Below are 19,649 nucleotides of genomic sequence, written 5' to 3'. Positions count from 1 at the left end.
TATTATTTAAGTGGTCCCCTTTGGTGGGACGTGTGGGTAGTGGTTTTCTGCTTTCGCTCTAACAGACAATACCACACATCTCTCGTTTGATCTTTTCACTTGCGTGAAAATATATCCGTGGAACACATTCCTAGAAGTGAGCTTTCTGGATCAAAGGTGGTAAGCATTTGTAGCTTGGGAGGTAATTTTTATGCAGCAGTGGTTATAGTGCTTGTTTTGTTTTGTGTTTTAGTAATAAGGGTATGAATTAACCAGTGTGCCATAGACACGTTGCTTACCACTTCTATTATTATAAATGGTATCAGACCTAAGGAGATGTCTGAGCAACAGAAGTCATGCCCAAAATGATGTCTCAGAACTGGTCTGGGGAGTACGCCTCTCTCCTACATAGTCCTGACCACCACTAGAGGGTACCCCCCTCACCCCTGTCCTGATCTGCCTCTGTCCCAGCTGCAGAAGAGGCTTAGAAAGGATTAGCAAGGTCAAGTCCTCTAGCAAGAGCCTATCTTTGCCTCCCACCCAGATTCACGGGGAGGACTTGACCAACAGTGTTCAGATGCTGGGAAGTCCAAAGAAATGACCTAAGTCCAATAGGTACAGCCTATTCTGTGCTGTGCTTAGTCAAGTAGTCATGATTGACTCTTTGTGACCCCATAGACTGTAGCCCACCAGGCTCCTCTGTCCATGGGGATTCTCCAGGCAGGAATGCTGGAGTGGGTTGCCATGCCCTCCCCTGAGTTGGGGATCTTCCCAACCCAGGGACTGAACCCAGGTCTCCTGCATTGCAGGCAGACTCTTTACCGTCCGAGCCACCAGGGAAGCCCAAGAATCCTAGAGTGGGTATTCTGAGCTACCAGGAGAGCCCACAGCCTATTCTAGAGATTTGGAAAATAACCGGCGATGGTCAAGCTGGTTAAGAATGGTGTTGAATGGGTGTGGCAATTCTAAAATGAATCCCCAAGTTTTTGAGGCTGGGGTGATGACGTCAACCTAAGTGACTACTACATGGCAAGACTTCCCTTGAAATCCACACATACCAGGGCTATGTATCAGGGCTATGTACCAGATTTTCATCCTGTTTAAATAAATCATGTATCCCAAACCTGCTTCTGTTTGAAACATCCAGGCTGGCTGTTTTGATGGCATTCAACTAGATACCTGAGGACTCCAGCATTTGAACCTGTCTGAGACAACTGTGAGGGGCTGGCTCTGAGGAGGGCACTTGGCTCTCCTTTCCACACTTGGCAGAGGCTGGAAGGGAGGGAATTATTTCAGTTAAAAGTCAAAATGGACCAAGCTGGCACAGCTTGTGCATCAGCAAGCACAATGTGTGTTTGGGGGGAAGCACCAAGATTAATGGATGTGTTTTGTGGAGCTGTGGTGGGCCTTCCCAATACTGTAATGCTCTACCAGCAGAATGAGGACAAAGGCAAGTGCTGGCACACTTGCAAAGACTCTGCCTTCACATGAAGTGCAGGAAGGACATGAATCGCATTCTTCCCCACAGTAACAAAGCCACTAGAGTAGGAACCATAAATTCATCTCCCACTGCTCCTGGAGCTGCTGGGTGCGGTGATCTCCTGGACTTACCTGACAACACAAGAGTGGCAACAAGCCAGAGGTGCAGTAACAAGCAATATTCTGTGAGTGTGTGAAGTGTGGGGATGTTCTAGAGTGGCTTTCATATAGAGATGAATTTCTCATAATCACATAAAGACTATGTACAGTGACTTTAGGCTTAACTTCTGTGTGTGTGTTTGCTTTATATATATTCACAACACATTTTTAGCTCTTCTGTAACTTTACATTTTGCAATAAATCAAATTGGAGCCTTGGTATGAGCCCTGGTCAGGGAACCAAGATCCTGTATGCCACATGGTCAAAAAAAAAAAAAAAAGAAAAATGAAACAAGGAACATTTCACTAATATTTATCACTCCAGGGTTTCATGACTCTTATTAAGATTAGGGAACTCAATTCCATGTAGGTATCTACTGATCAGCTTACATATGATGATCACCACAAAGTTTCAAGGATGGCAGTCCTTATGTTTACTAATTGTTAAGGCATATGCATTTGATATATTTTTGATATATTAAAATATCTAAGGAAATTATAATGTTTAGAACACAAGTGCCAACATATCAATTTATTCATTTTATGACTGTCCAATCATGTATTTAATACTTAACTGAATTGACTATTGCCAACAAACAAATAATCAAAACCATGTTCACGAAATTCCACATTCCAGTCAAAGAGTCTGCCACAGAGAGGAGGGCAGAGGCTTGATTAGACAGTAAAGAGTTGGTCCTTTATTTGTGGTGCAATCTAAAGTCACTGGAGGACTTAAGCAAGGTAATGGTATGATTTCATTTGTGCTGAATGTTTTAAAATGATCATTTTGGCTGCTATCTAGAGAATAGACAATGGCAGAGCAAGGGTAGAAACAGGACCCATTTTAAAGTAAGCTGTACTAGCTTAGAAAACAATTGACAGTGTTTCAAACTAATAGGAGGTGCAGAGAAGAGGATGCACATGTATTGGGGGCATTGAGCTAACACAATTTGCTAATAGATTGTACTTAAAGGGAGAGAGAAGGGGGAAATTGAGGACAAATTTTATCCTATTGTCTGGCCAACTGGATGACTGGAGATGCCCGTAACTGATATATTAATATTAGGAAAGACATGGAAAAAGAATGTTAGAAGTCTAGAGTGGGGTGTCAGGAGTCCTATTTTCTAACACACTGAGTTTGATATCCATATGAAGATGTCCGGGAAGTAGCTGGCTATTGGAATCTGGCATTCAGAAGGGAGGGCAGGGTTGGAGATGTCAATATGGGAGCCATGAATGTACAGGTGGCATTGAAAGCCATGGAACAGGATGAATTATGCAGAGAAATCATGTAAAATAGAGAAGATGACCCAGAAGCTCAATCTTTTAGAAACTGGGAAGGAGCAGCAGAGTCAGAAAGGAGACTGAAAGGGACAAGAGTGGGAGGCTAGGAGAGTTTGGCGTTCTAGAAGCAGGTTCGGGAGATTGGAGCAGGTAGAAAGCCAATTGGAGTTTAAAGATAATTAGGAGAAAGGAAGTAAAGACAACGCATGTACGCCACTCTTTCAGTAAATCGTAATGCGAATGGAACAGAGCTATTAATATTTTTCTCTAAAAACACCGTATTTAAAGGTGATACCTTTGATCACATTTCACTTCTGCTACAAATCAAATCACCCCAAACATAGTTACTTAAAAGATAATTTTAAAAAGGATAAATATTTATACTTGCTTACTATTTGGCAGGCTGTTCATCTGGTCTGGGTAAGCTTGGCGGAGCTTGGCTTGTCCTGATGGCCTCATTCACATGTCTGATTGTTGGCTCTATGGCAGGTAAGAAAGAAGATGACTTGGCCATGTGTCCCACATCATCCAGCAGGTTAGCCTGGGCTCATTCACATCTCGTGATTCTAGAGCTTCCAAGACCAATGCACACTTTGCAAGTCTTTGCTTATGTTACACTTGCTATGGTTCCATTAACCAAAGCGAGTCACATGGGCAAGCCAGGAGTGGAAGGGAAATGCTCAAGGACATGAAGAGAGAGAGGAAATTACTGCAGTTCTTTTTGCAAATAATCCCCCACAACTATTAATGTATTTCTAATTATGTGAATTCATCCTCCGAGTTGCTCATGTTAGAAATCTCCAAGTTATTTTCTACTTTTTTTCTCTCCTAGTGTAAAATGGGAATTATTTAATTTACTAAGTAAAAACGTCTTTTGTGGAAAATAATTTTCTCTCTGTACTTTAATAATCTAAATATTAATATAAACTTTGATCACAGACACATTATGGTTTTAATTATATTCAGAAGCTGGAGAGAAGTAACATAATTGGCAGACTAAAATATGAAATTTATTTACATCCCTCATAACAAAATGTGGCTTAATAACCCAGTAATCCATTTCATTTCATTTGTTTTCTTACAAATATGCAAAGAGGTAATCACCACTAAGTGGTAATATTTAAACACTTGGAAAAAAATATTAAGCAGCACTCCTGTCTTAGGTGATTGGGTATATGCTTCTTATCGGAAGTTGGCAGCAAGTGAAATTAAATGGTTTTCTAAATGACTGCATTGTCAGTCCACCTCCTTTCAGCTAATTGGCTGATTCCCATCATTGCTGCCTCCCAAGGGGTCACCTGCAATGACAAGGAGTATAACAATCCTACGTGGCACCAAAGCTTCCTACAACCAGGGGTTGGTGCAACCCTACAAAGGGGTGTTCTCTCTCTCTCTCTCTCTCTTTTTTTTTACCTTCCCTTATGGGATCTTTGTTCCCTGACCAGGGATCAGTCCTACCCCTCCTGCATTGGAAGCATGGAGTCTTAGCCACTGGACTGCCAGGGAAGTCCCTACAAAGGGCCCTTTAGACAATGCTCAACAGGGATTCTTTCCTGCCTGGAGAGGCAGAACTATAAGCACAACATTGCACAGCACACATGGATACAAAGTCACTTAAGTTGTGTCTGACTCAGCGACCCTATGGACTGCAGGCCTCCAGACTCCTCTGTCCATGGGATTCTCCAGGCAAGAATACTGGAGTGGATTGCTATTTCCTATTCCATGGGATCTTCCTGACCCAGGGATGGAACCCAAGTCTCCTGCATTGGCAGGTGGATTCTTTACAACTAGCGCCACCTGGGAAGTTTAAGGCACACTCAAATTAGCTTTGTAACAGTTTCGGGCCTCAGTTTAATTCATCTGGAAAACAGGAGATAGGGGACTTCCTAGGCGGTTCAGTGGTTAGGACTCTGAACTTGTACTGCAGGGTGCGTGGGTTCAATTCCTGATCCCAGAACTGAGATCCTACATACCGGTGAGGCTCGGCCACAAAACAAACAAACAAACAAAAAAACCCCAACAGATTGTGTTTAAAGTTTTCTCTTCAACCTGTGGCTCTGGTACCATAGAATCTAGTCTATTGACCATAGAAATGGAGGAGGGGCCCCAACATCCCCCAATTCTGGTTAAAACAGGAGGCAAGAGCTGTCATAACCAGCATCTAGATACACGTTTACCATTCTACAGACACAAATCCAAAGTTCCAGGACACAAGTACTATAGCAGGTAGGCATCCAAAGCTTCACGTGCACAAAAAGGTGAGGGGTGTTGGTTCCATAATTGAGCCTTGAGTGTTTGGGTTTTTTTTTTTTTTTTTCTGGGCAGCACCCCCTTGTGGCTGAAATGACTGCTCCCTTGCTTTCTGAAGTCCGCCAAGCTAAGCCAATCGCAAGGGAGCCACGCCACGGTTCCAGGTGTAGCCAATCCTTGGCGTAATGCGCGCACGCACGTGGGCACGCACACGTGCAAACAGGGAAGCCCGCTTCCTGGGTCAGAGGCGCCACCGGGATGCTGGCTCGTTTGGCTCACCTTTCGCGCTCTTTCCAGTTTCTGAGCTGCGTTGGGACATCACCCGTCAGTCACTCAGCTCCTCGTTGTCCCCCACGCCAGTCAGGCCACTCAACCCGAGAGCAAATTCATCTCCAGGTAAATTCCACCTCCCTTTGTGTTTACCTCCTCCACAGCTCTTCTCCGTGCGCCTCAGGAGGCTTCTGTGTTGAGTAAACCGTTTGTAGTTCTAGTGCTGCACTTGAGATTTTAGAATAGACCTGGGAGTTTCAAGTCTCACAGTCTTTAGAGCTGAGTCCTAAACGTTGATCTAGAATACCCCTGGAACTTCCCTGGCGGACCAGTGGTTCACACGCTCCGCTTCCACTGCCTGGGCGCGGGTTCCATCCCTGGTGGCAAACGCGGAACTGGGATCAGGCTTGCCGCACAGCATGGCCCCCCAAAAAAACTAGAACATCCCTGCCCCTTCCTTCCTGCTGCCCAATCTTAAAAGTAATATATATATATATATATATTAAATATATATAAAAGTATATATATATAAAAGTAATATATATAAATAATATATATATAAACATATATATATGTTTGTATTACTGAGTCACTTTGCTGTACACCAGAAACTTCCTGTTGTTCATTACCTCAGTCATATCTGACTCTTTCGCAACCCCATGGACTGTAGCCTACCAGGCTCCTCTGTCCATGGAATTCTCCAGGCAAGAATATTGGAGTGGGTTATCATTCCCTTCTCCAGGGGATCTTTCCGACCTGTGAATCCAACCCTTGCCTCTTGCATTGGCAGGCAGATTATTTACTACTGCGCCACCTGGGACTGCTGCTACTACTAAGTTGCTTCAGTCCTGTCTGACTCTTTGGCCCCATAGACGGCATCCCACCAGGCTCCTCTGTCCCTGGGACTCTCCAGGCAAGAATACTGGAGTGGGTTTCCATTTCCTTCTCCAATGCATGAAACTGAAAGTGAAGTCACTCAGTCGTGTCCGACTCTTTGCAACCCCATGGACGATAGTCCGTGGAATTCTCTAGGCCAGAATACTGGAGTGGGTAGCCTTTCCCTTCTCCAGGGGACCTTCCCAACCCAGGGATCAAACCCAGCATTGTAGGTGGATTCTTTACCAGCTGAGCCACAAGGGAAGCGCCGGCTGGGAAGTAGAGTTTCAATTTAGGGAGGGATTCTCCTGGTGTGTCATAAAGCTGGAGATGGGACTGTATCTCCTAAAGAATAATCAACATAAAACAGTAAAATAAAAATAGCTGAATTGCTAAATCTTTAACAAGTGCCAGTCTGGCACAGTGAAAGGTAAAGTAAGCCCTTCACCTTTTGACTCATGTGATTTCGGTCACACATACATGCAGGATGTACTGTTACCCTGGACAGGTCAGCTGAAGCTTGGAGAAGTTGCACATCTTGTCCAAGAAACTATTACAGAGGCCACATCATCACTGATTATTTTTTCCAAAAATAATATTGTATGCACATGTACTTCTTTCAAGTTTTCAGACTTGTTTGGTTTACATTATTTTCACTTGGTTTTCCTTCTGACATGTTCTCGGGGGTCTGCTCCAAGCACATCTTGCCTGCCATCTTGTGTACCTTTCATCAGAGAAACTGGAAAGCATTATCTTCCCTGATAGCTCAGATGGCAAAGATTCCACATGCAGTGCAGGAAGATCCCCTGGAGAAGGGAATAGCTACCCAATCCAGGATTCTTGCCTGGAGAATCCCGTGAACAGAGGAGCCTGGCAGAGTACAGTCCATGGGGTTGCAAAGACTTGGACACAACTGAGCGACTAATGCACACGTCTTTAGAATATTGTCTACATCTTAGAAACAAGGAGTTTGCATCTGGCCCTAAAGGCTGCCTCCATAATGTGTTCTGGGCCAAGGAAAGTTTCTTATCCAGGTAAATGATGGATTGGGTAGAGAGGCCAATAGTCTCCAATGTTCCCAAGGAGCCCTCCACATGGTTAGTCACTAAGACACTCATCACAAACCCCAGTCCCCATTCCCCCTCCTCACTGAAGTCACCGTGAAGCCAGGCAGAGCCGGAGCGGGAGGTTCCTTCCTGACCACTAGAGGCCAGCACGCCACAGCCGAGACCCTCCGAGCTGCAGGGCGCTGCTTCTCACATCATAAGGCCGGTTCATTCAAAAGGAGGAAAATGTTACTAGAACATTTTTAGAAGAGGGGGAAAAAAAAAAACAGATATTTTCAGTGCCTACTACTGAGATGCTTCTGGTTCGTAAAGGCTTCCCAAGGCTTCTTTGCAAGTCCATGTCCTTGCGGGTGTCTGTCCAGTCTTCTCATAGCCCCATGAGCTCCTTTTCAGCATGAGGCTTTGCTTTGTTCCCATTGCTGTTTGAAATAAAGCACAACTCTGAGTGTTCTCCCCCCCCCCCCCGTCCAGCATTGCTTGATTTCCCAGAAGCCATCATGAATGTTTCACCCCTTCCTCACTTCTCTTGAGGCTGAATGGCCCATCCCTCCCTGTCTCTTTCTGTTGTGTCTCCTCCTGCTGTGTTGCCCTTCTAGAAGGGGAGGGGGGTGTTGTGGCCTCAAAGGAGAAGGGAGAGCATATGGGAGAGGGCTTTTCCCAGCTGAGCACTGTGGTGCCCTGCTCTGGACTCCCTACGGCTGGCCATTGGAGCCCTTCTTCAGTGTTTGTTCTCGGAATTTTAAAGTATATTTGAGAAGATAGACTTAGAGAATAAATACTGAAGTACTTAGGGTACAGAACCACAATGTAGGCAATTCAGTTTCATATGATTCAATGTGTGTATATATAATCACTTGAGAGTAGTAGGAGAGAGAAAGTCAGGGTGTGTGTGTGTATGTGTGTGTATAAAATGAGAGTAATGGAGAGAGAGTATGTGTATATATGGGGGGGATTAGAGTATAGTGATAAAGCAAATGAGGCAAGATGTTAACAATAAGTGACTTGGGGTAAAGGGCCAGCTGTTCTACCTACTATTCGTGTTCTTGCAATTCTTCTATATGCTAAAAAATGACCTCTAAATACGACGTTAAATGTAAACTGTTAAAACCACTCTTTTGTTTGATTAAAATGTTCATTTATTTATTTTTATTTTTTCCTGCTGTTCTGGGTCTTCGTTACTGCACAGGCTTTCTCTAGTTGCGACAAGCAGGGGCTGCTCTCTCGTTGCAGCGTGCGGGTTTCTCACTGGTGGCTTCTCTTGTTGCGGAGCAGAGGCTCTAGTGCACATGGGCTCGGTAGTTGTGGTGCGTGGGTTTAGTTGCTTTGCGGCATGTGCGATTCTCTTGGATCAGGGATCAAATCTGCGTCTCCTGCATTGGCAGGCGGATTCTTTGCCACTGAGCCACCAGGGAAGCCCCTGACCACTCTTTTTAAAATGAAATTTTTATGTGCAATCGTCTTTTTAAACTACGCTGTACATGTTTCCAGGAGGTGTGGCTTTGGGGTGACCCTGACACCCATAGGCTGATGGAGGGAGGGAAGAAGCAGCCATGGCCTGCTGCCTCCAACTGAGGTCTTCTGTGTCTCCTTTCTCACCCCCTCGGCCATCCACTCCTCAGGAAATGGGCCCCCTGGCTTCCCCAGTCCTCCTCCCAGCTGAGTAGACATGGATGGAGGTTTTACACACCCAGACGTGCGCCATCTCTTCTCTTTGGGGATCTGCTTTGACTGTCTTCCCAGGCAGCATGCAGCAGCCCTAGTAAGGCAACAGAGCGCAAGGGCTCTGCGAAAGGCAGTCAGTACCACTTTCTTTTTTCAGTAGCTTGTTTTTCTGCTGTTACCTTCTGGGAGAGTGACGAAGGGGAAATAATTCAGATGCGACAAGGTGGTGGAGGCTAGGGCCTGTGTGTGAAATCAGTCAAAAACAGCCACAGATTTTTCCCATCCCTGCACACGTGCCCCTTTTCAGTGTGGCTGGGCGGATTCTTCCACACAGAGGTGGCCTTTATATTGCAGCCTTCCACTCCACTATTCTTGTCTGGAGAATCCCATTAACAGAGGATCCTGGGGGGCTACAGTCCGTAGGGTCTTACAAAGAGTCGGACATGACTGAGCTATGAAACCTACCTATATGTGGGCTGTCTTTGTGACCCAGCCACCCGACCCAAGCAGAGGCTCCAAAGCCCAAGCACTTGAGCTTGTCTTCTCGCTGCACTTGGACCCCTGAGACCATCATGAGGATGAGCCAGAGCTAGCCCCTACTGGATGATGAGAGGCACCCGCATCAGTCCAGGCTGACACTGAGCCATTTTCAGGAAACATGCATGAGGCCATCCGAGCCCTTCCATGCCCTGCTGAGCCACCAGCTGGCCTCGGACACAGTGCGAGCTCAATCTAGGTCAGAGCAGTAGCCCAGGCAAAAAGAACTACCCTGCCAGATTTCAGAAGAGTCAGAAGGTATACCTATTTTTTAAAAATTGATTTATTTTGATGTGCTGGGTCTTTGCTGTGGCACTTGGGATCTTTGGTTGTGGCATTTGAGCTCTTAGTTGCCACCTGTGGGATCCATGAATAGTTCCCTGACCAGGGATTGAACCTGGGTCCCCTGCATTGGGAGTGCAATCTTAGCCACTGGACCACCAAGTAAATCCCTATACCCATTTTTGGCTTTAAGTCACTCACTTCTAGGAGGGCTCGGTCTGCAGCAAGACCCATCCCAGCCAGCAGGAGTGATGAAGCTGGACAATGAGGCTGTTACTGAAGCATCAGGCTGGACAGAGAGTCGCCTGGCTTACCAGGGTTGTGCCTTACCCTGGCTTCACTCTTCATCGGCTGGTCCCCACCCAATTATTACTGGCCGAGATAAAGAACAAGAGTGGCATGGACTATTATGATGAATTTATTTCTGAAATTTCTACTCGGTCTGACCTAGTATGCATTGTCGTGAACGCTGGAAAATCATTGCTCTGAAAGGAATAGTCTGCTTTTCATTATAGGCTGCTGTTCTCTTTAAGAGACCAAACAGTTCAAAGTATATGTGGGCTGCTTATCTTGCAGACAAGTTCTATCCAGAGGGTGATATCTTTATCAAGAAGTAGTCAAGATGTAGACGAGTACCAGAGGGATTACTGGAAAAGCACCCTTCTGCTGTGTATTTCATAATAGCAGGGGCCCCATCTATCTCCAGAGAGGGAAGGAGGCAGCAGCCAGAGAGGGTTTTGTAGTCCTGTGAATAAAGGTTTATTACTTTCCTCTGCCTTCCATCAATCAGCTCAGTGTTAGAAGTAACTAAAAAGGAAAAAGCAAGCCTAATCTTTGTGTCTGCTCATAAAATAAAACTGGCAGACTATTCCCTCATTCCTGACCTTGAAAGTAAGTTTTTCAAAGTTCGGTAAAACCAGGGAGCCTGATTTGATTAGACCCAGAAACTGGAAGAGAAGATCTTTCACTTTTAACCTCAGTTGAGGCATTTTTTTCCCTAGCTGTCACAGTTCAAGTCAGTGACCATTTATGAGCACCCACTCAGTGCAGGGAGCAAGGCTGATGACGCAGAGAATGCAAAGATGGACAAGACATGTCTGCCCTCCCTGGACTCACAAAATAGCAGAGAGTGAGCCCACATGCAACTAAAGGATGCTGGAATCAAATGACAAGTGAATAAAGAAACAGGGATGGAACAGATTAATTCTGACTTCGGGGCCAGCCCAAGTTAACAGAGTAGGCAGACTCTGAAGGAACTTGGCTTTCTTGGGCAGAAATGGTGGGAAAGGTAGCTGCCTGACAGGTGAGAGAGCTGGAGATGCTGCTTCTGGTTGAGAGGTGGAAGTTGTATCTTTGGAAGCTCCAGACTTGCTGCCCTTGGACTATTACATTTAAATGAAAAAGAAACAGCTTTACATCTTGTTTAAGTCACTGTTTCAAAAAAAAGTGGTAGGTGGAGGTGTTTAAACAGGTACAAAGTTCCTGTTACAAAATAATTAAGTCCTGGAGATGTACAGTGTGGTCAACTATAGTTACTAATATGTGTGTTAGTCTCTCAGTCATGTCTGATTCTTTGTGACTCCATGGACTATAGCCCGCCAGGCTCCTCTGTCCATGAGGTTTTCCAGGCAAGAATAGTGGAGTGGGTTTCCCTTCCGTTCTCCAGATCTTCATGACCCAGGGATCGAATCTGTGTCTCCTGTATTGCAGGCAGATTCCTCACTGCCTGAGCCACCCGGAAAGCGCATAGTTACTAATACTGCAATGCATATTTGAAAGCTGCTAAGAGGGTAGATCTTAAAGGTTCTCATGGCAAGAAAACTTTTGTGATGAAATATAGTGATGGGTGTTAACTGGACTTATTCTGGTGATCATGTCGTAGTATCTACAGATATCAAATCATCATGTTGTCAACCTGGAACAAATATACTGTTATAATGTCCATGATACCTCCATTTAAAAAAGTGCTGGGAAGGGAATTCTAGACAAAGAATAGGATATAAGGAAAAGTGGAAAGCTAGGAAACATGTTAAACAGAACAGAAACTGCAAGGGTCCATTGAAGGCTGGATGGGCATTAGGGACAGGTTGTGGAAAGAGGAAGGTTGAAAAGAGATTGTTGGAGATGTCAATGATGGTAACATGATGGAGGACCTGAATGTGTGCTTCAGATTGTATTTGAAAACATAATGTTTTCCTCATGGAGACTTTTCTCTGCTACTACCAGGGGCATGGGGATACTAGCGATTCAGATCACTACTAGTTTTAGGGCAGAAATCTGGTCCTCAGGGATGACTTGAGTCTGGGCTGCAAGTTCACGGGAGGTTTGCTTCTGACTTTTTCTGACTCCTAGAGTAGTTTCCCAGGGGTCTCACGCTGGACAGGCCACGGACACTGACTTTCATCTCCCAAGCCCTGAGAATCCGTCAAAGCAGAACTCGGCATCTCAGCTGACCAGTCAGGATCACCCATGACCCCCGAGAACCAGAGCAAGTGTGATACCATTGTTGCCTTTCCAAATTTCCTCTCTGACCAGTTTCTCTTCACTCTTGTGTTACCTACTTGTTCCTTTTCAGAAGTCTTGAAAAATCTTTTGTCCAGCTTTTCTGTCTGGAGCATTAGACCAAATTACCCAGTTATCCTTCCCAGGTGTGGAAGTTCTGCCAAGTTGCTCCTTTATTTATGATTTCAAAAAAATCTGAAGTGGACTTAGCATTGCTGGGCCATTCCAATGCCTCCAGTAGTTTATTCACTCCCTCTTTTTCTGAGATAATTAAAAATACCTTCTTCTTTCTCCTCAAATGTTCAACAGCCCTGCTGCCTCCTCACTCTCAGCTGGGGCTCCCAGTTTGAATTACACTGAAGAATGAGAAACCAAATGAAGAAAATGGCCCTATCTCTCCATCACTTGTCAGCTCTGTGGCTCTGCTCATGTGTTCTTCCTGTACCGTGGACGAAATATCTGAACCCCCACCAGGACCAGGTGGTCTAGTTATCCCCTTGTGCCCGCTCAGTAATTTTCTCCTGTCACTTTACTCTTTTCATGTATCACCCTTTTTCTTTTTCTATTATATCATCGTAGAAACATGCCAACCGCATATTTAAGATGTCTCATTAAAAACACCCAACCCCGTCTTTTTTTTGTTTTTTTTAACTGACATTCCCAGATTCCAACACAATCCAGACGTTTATTGCAGTTGCCAGCCAACTTATTTAGGATTGTCTGTGGGATGGAGGGAAGAGAAGCTCTTCATTTTGAAGATTTGATTCATTTATTTTAGCTGTGCTTCTCTTGCTGCGGAGCACAGGCTCTAGGCACGTGGGCTTCCGGTAGTTGCAGCACGTGGGCTCAGTGGTTGTGGTGCATGGGCTTAGTTGCTCTGTGGCACGTGGGACCTTCCCAAACCAGGAATCAAACCCACGTCCCCTGCATTGGCAGGTGGATTCCTAAACATGAAGCCATCAGGAAAGCCCCCAACCCTCTCTTAACCATGTTTTCCCATTCAGCTAAGTAAAATTCCCTGAAGGATTCCTCTTTCGCTTGATTATCTTTTAATCCTTTCTTTTTTTTAAAATTTATCGGGCTGTTTCGAGTCTTAGTTGCAGCACATGGGGTGTTTCACCTTCCTTGCAGCATGCAGAATCTTCAGTTGCAGCATGGGCTAGCTAGTTCCCTGTGTGTCTGCGTGTGTGCTCAGTCATTTCAGTTGTGCCCAACTCTGTGTGACCCTATAGATTATAGTTCCTTGACCAGGGATCAAACCTGGGCCCCCTGAGTTGGTAGTGTGGCGTCTTAGCCACTGGACCACCAGGGCAGTCCCTTGATTCTTCCCTAATCTCCCACTCTCTCATCAACAGATCTCTATTATGTTCTCTTCCCCAGCACTCTGCTGAAATCTCTCCTGGTATGGTTGCTCATGACCTCTATCTTATTAAATCCAAAAGTAAGTTATCAAATGGCTTTTAATAGAGTAGATCTCTCTTTCTCACCTTTTAACTTTTTATTTTAAAAGAATTTTAAACTTGCAGAAACATTGAAAGATAGAACAAGACTCTCCTCCTCCTCAGTACTTTATACCAAGAGGCACATAATGTCAGTTTGTCCCATTCTTTGGGCAAAATGATCACTTTTGAAGTCATCATTCCATCTAGATTTATTCATTGATATTAGTTAGCATGTAAAAAAAAGAGCTTTTTCTATTTGTCTATTGATATCATGGATTTTTGTCTTATTCATTGGGTTATTATCCATTCATATCATGATATATTTTGATGTGAAATTGTCCCAGATTTGGCCAGTGGAATCCTATTCAGGCTGACTTCTGTGTACTTTCTTATTTTCTGGCACATATGCACAAAATTATGTTCCCGGCTCATCTGATACTTCCTATATCCTAGCCCTGGAATCAGTCATTTGTGTAAGGATCCTTGATTCTTTTTAGTGAAAACTGATATTTAGAAATAAAGATCTGGTGCTCGATGCTGTCACTGCCATTGTGGTATTTTGCTTGCCTTACAGTGGAGACCATTGAAAGAACTGGGGTTTATGCCAATTCACCATCAGCATACTCTTCCTAGTCTTTGCTCAACCCATATTTATATCTCCTGTCTTCAATACTGAGACACCTGGCTCCCATTAGCATAAGTATATATACTCATTTGGCCAACCCTACAATACACAGTGAAAGGTTTCAGAATTTCAAACCCACACCATTAAGAAAATCAGCATGAAACTAACTCATCCACTGAAGTTCAAGGTTAGTTTGCAGTTCTTTTTGTCTTTAGATTGAAGCTAAATTGTCAAAGGGACTTCCTAGGTGGCACCAGTGGTAAAGAACCTGCTTGCCAATTCAAGAGCTGTAAGAGGCATGAATTCAATCCCTGGGTCAGGAAGATCCCCTGGAGGAGGACATGGCAACCCACTCCAGTGTTCTTGCCTGGAGAATCCCATGGACAGAGGAGCCTGGCGGGCTACAGTCCATAGGATCACACAAGAGTCAGACACAACTGAGGTGACTCAGCACGCATGCATAAATTGTCGAAAAACCATGTCCAAAAGTTAACATCTCTTCTCAACTGTGTTCTGTGAAGCCACATTTACCCCATAGGGATTGTCAAATACTGCAAGTAAGTACTTTGTTCCCTCCAGAGTGACTTTTTTTTTTTTTTTTTTGCTGTGCCATGGAGCACGTGGGAATCCTTGTTCCCCAACTCAGGATTGAACCCATGCCCCCTGCAGTGGAAGCACAAATTCCTAACCTAAGGACCTGCAGGGAAGTACCCCCCCCCCAACTCCCAGTGACATTTGTTAAACATTTTCAGTATACTTTCACTAATTCCCTCATGTTTTCAGACCCCAAACCTAAGAGTTATCTTCGCTAACTCTCTTTCTTAAATCTCTTATCAGATCCATCAAATTATGTATGTAATCTGGCTACTTCTGTTATGGACTGAATGTTTGCATCTCCCCTAAAACTTACTTCATTTCTATTTATCTTCCTAATGGCTACCTCAAACATTGTTCTCTTCAAACCTTCTTTCTTTTTAGCGTACTCAATATTCACAGAGAATATTTGTTTTGCTTTCTTAGCTTCCCAGAATCTTTGGAACACCTATTCTATGTTCCAATCTCCATAAAGGATAAGCCAGAACCATGTTTTGTGCCAATTAGAAGAGGTGCCCTTTCTGGGGGAGGCAGTCCCATGGGCTTACAGTCAAATGTGAACACAGTACTTTTATGTGATAAAATGATATGGTTACTGGTATAACAATATGGTTCCTGGTTTACTAAGAAAGTAAGGCCCATCAAATAATTCCCATACACTGATGACCTTATCCCTCCCTCCTTCCTGCCTGCCTTGGAGGAAACACTGTTTCTAATGGCTTCCATCAAGGCTGACTACTCTGCCCAGGTGCTTCTTCATATCGTGTGTCACAGCACCTACCACATCCATTACACTCCCTCTCTCTGGAATCCTGATCTCCAGTCTGCTTTCTCCCCTCTGAATATAAATAGGTTCAGATTGCTGTCATCCTAAGGAATTCTTCTCTTGACATCATGACCATCTCTCCCACCCCTGAAAAACAAATGCCTTACCTATTCCTTGACCTCCCACCAGGGCTTTGAGACCAGATTCTACCTGAAAGCTATGTCAGCAGCCCATGATGTTCTTCTCATTATCTTTGACTTTTGTGCCGGGCTGCCCCCCACCCCTGCCCAAATAGATGTTCTGTTCTCAAATACTTCATCGTGTGGCTTCCAGACCAGCCCTTGTTTCTGATTTTCTCCGTATCCCTTCGATTGTTGCTTGTGCTTTCTTGATTCCTCTTCTCTGTCTTCCTGACCCTTGAATGTTGGAATTCGCCATCATTTTGTCTTCAGGAAGTCTCCCTTTTTAACTTTCAACAGTCTCTGATGCAATGCGTTGATTCCTGTATCATTAACTCCCACTTCCAAACCAGTATATTATCATGTGTACATTTCTACTTACTTTTCTCAATATAGACCATATTTCTGCATACATTTACCACTGGCATCTCAGACTCAACCTAACTGTATCCTAACTGCATCTCAGACTCGACCTAACTGCCTTGTTTCATCAGAGACATAGAAACACTAGGAAAGCACATATATATTATTTATTATAGGGAATTGTTATCTTGCCCTTGTTGATGTTGGTGTTTTCTGTGAGTTTTGGTCTCTACACTGGATTCTGACACTTGAAGTCAGCAGGGTAGGCAATTAGGAAGGGAAGATGGCTGTAAAATCGGGGTGGATCGAGGGACCAATAGGAACCTGTGAGAAAGGACTAGAGCCTGCGTCAGTGTCTTATGGCCTGTCCCTACAACTTTGATGGTGTGGGTGTCCTACAGGAGAAGCTAGCATCTTTTACTATGAAGTTAACCATACACCAGGTCCAGGAGTCAGAAAAGCAGAAGGTGGATAAAGGTGCAAAGTGGAGCACCTGTGGGCCCAGCTGCCACCAAATCCCAAGTATTGAGCCAATACATAAGTGACAATGCATGAACTGCAGCATTGCCTGGGGCCTCTGCACTGACCTTCCAAGTATTGGGTTGGCCAAAAAGTTCATTTGGGTTTTTTCCATACCATGTTAGGGAAAAGCCTGAATGAACATTTTGGCCAACAGAATATCTGGACACCAATTGTAACCAGAAACACTCAGAGAAAGGAATTCTGGGACATACAAGTTCATCTAGGCAGATGGATATATTACAAAGCCACCACCGTGTTCAAAATTGGATTCACAACCTTCCTTCATACTCTTCCTGGAAAAAAGTGCTCTTTCTAACCCCTCCTATTTCAGGATTACCATCACCATCCTTCTAGTTGTCTAATCAAAGAACTTCTGAATCACCCCTACCTTTTTTCTCTTACCATCCCTGCCCTCTCCCACTCTTGCCATATCTAGCCACCAAGTTAACAACCAAGTATTGGTAATCCTAACTCATCAATTTTTTTCACATTTGTCCTCTTCATGTGATCCCGTATCTTAACCATGGACCATGGTCATGGTCCAATCCATGAAGTAGAAGCATTTGCCCCTGTGCCTCCAGGCCCTCCCCACCCCATTCACCTTCCATATAACCACCAGGATGAACATTCCAAAATTTAGATATAATCACTTCATTTCCTCAACAAAATACCTTCCATGGATCTTGTAATCTGTAGAAAGAATGAAAACTCCCAAACACGTGGATTGGATTGTTGTTTGATTTACAGTGCTGTGTTAATTTCTGCTGTACAGCAAAGAGATTCAGTTATATGCAATCCTTGCTATAATGTGAACTCCATATACTTGCCCATTGGCTTGCATGGGTCAATGGAATCTTGACTGATGTGACGTGAACAGACTTTCAATGTGCTTATATGGTTTGGACCCCCGCCTCTGGCTTCAGCTGTTGTCAAGAGAAATACCTGCCCAGAAGTTATGCTCCATGCAGGTGACTATAGGTCCCAGAGTAAGACACATGGAGCAGAATTGGTCTGTAGCCTGGTGCCAAGCCCACCTTAACCCAAGCAGGTCCAGCAAAATTGAACCCAAATAAGCCAAACCTCAGATTACCTACCTGTGAGTATGAAAACAATGCTTGTTGTCATAAGCTACTAACATTTGGGGGGGGTTTCATTACACAACATTATTGTAGCAACTGTTGAGTAACACATGTCACATATAAGCCCTCCACAATCTGAACTGAGACAGACTTCTAGTGCCAATCTCAAGCCATTTTCTCCCATATGCTTCTAGTAACACTCATTCCCATGTATTGAGCACCTTCTGTGTTCATGCCAGGTTACCTTGCTGAGGTACCCAGCTAGTGAGTGAGGTGCAGAGCTAAGATCCTTACACGTCACAGTCCAGAGCAGTGTGTGCTGATGTCACACTTCCGGTCTGTGAATCTGTTCTCCAGAGTTGCTTGGGACTCCCCAAACATGCTTCTAACATGAAGTCTGCATTTCTCTGTTCCACTTTTGTAGGTCAAGTCTCAGGCTCTCTTTTGTGTATAAATTGATGCCATTAATAATGACGAATATTTATTGAGTGCCATGTTCCAGGCACTTTTCTAAGTTACTGATTTACTCTTCACAATGACCCTTTGTGATGGGTAGTCTTATTATCACTATTACATTGACTCAATGGACATGAGTTTGAGGAAACTCCAGGAGATAGTGAAGGATAGGGAAGCCTAGCATGCTGCTGTCCATGGGGTCACGAGGAGTTGGACACGACTTAGTGACTGGACAAAAGCAACAATGGGAGGAAGCTGAGGCACAGAGAGGCAAAGTCACTTTGCAAGATCACACAGGGAATCACAGATCTGGAATTGAAATTCAGTTTGACTCTAGAGCCTCTGCTCTTAATCACTCTACTGGATCTCGATCCCTCATGTGAGGTGTCTGTGACCCTGTACTACTGTGCACATACTTGGATTACAGCTCTGCATATTTCAACATGATTATCTAGACTACTGTTTCCCCCACGTCACTGTAAACTTTTGGAAGTCAAGGACTCAGTCTTATGTGTCCTTACATGTCGAGTGCCTGGTAAGGTGACTGGCCCATAGCTGCTGTTCACTAAGTGTTTGTGATTGCTGTTTGCTGTTGAACTGCTTTGTCATCAGTCAAATTTCCTCCCAGACTGCCAGAGAACTGGTCCAAATTGCCTTTCTCTGAAAACTGAAAATGACACAATAGATTTTGAAAGTGATTTATAGAAAATCGTCTCTTTCATACAGTTGGAAGGGATACAATGATAGGAATTTTTCAAATTTCCTCTCCAGCACTTGTCTTTGATACATCAAACAATCCGCAAATCATGACCAAGAGCCTCTTGTGCATCAAAAAGAGGCCAACCACTTGTATTGGGTTGGCCAAAAAGTTCGTTTGGAGTTTTTCCATCTAATTCTGTAAGATGTTAGGGAAAGACACGATGAACTTTTTGGCTAACCCAATACTAGAAGTGGAAAACTAATTACTTTGTGCTCTGATGGCAGTGTTTTATTTTTCTCCGATGCAGTCTTGTTTTTGTGTCTTTGAGCCAGTGGGATCAATGAATATGGAAAGAAGTGAAGATAAAATAAAAATTTTACCTGACAGCCTTTTCTGGAAGCTTCAATGACTCTGGGAGAGTTTATTGATTCTTAGAGAAAAATTACCATTCTCTTTTAAAGAAGGGTGAAACAAAGGAGGATTTAGTGAATAAAAGGATTTAGAGCAATTAGCATAGCTTTTTAAAAATCCAGGATTATCTCTATTGATTAGACTGCCTTAGAATTGTTGACAGCAA

Source organism: Ovis aries, chromosome X, assembly GCF_016772045.2.
Source record: "Ovis aries strain OAR_USU_Benz2616 breed Rambouillet chromosome X, ARS-UI_Ramb_v3.0, whole genome shotgun sequence".
Lineage (NCBI taxonomy): Eukaryota > Metazoa > Chordata > Mammalia > Artiodactyla > Bovidae > Ovis > Ovis aries.
This window is presented reverse-complemented; position numbering follows the sequence as displayed.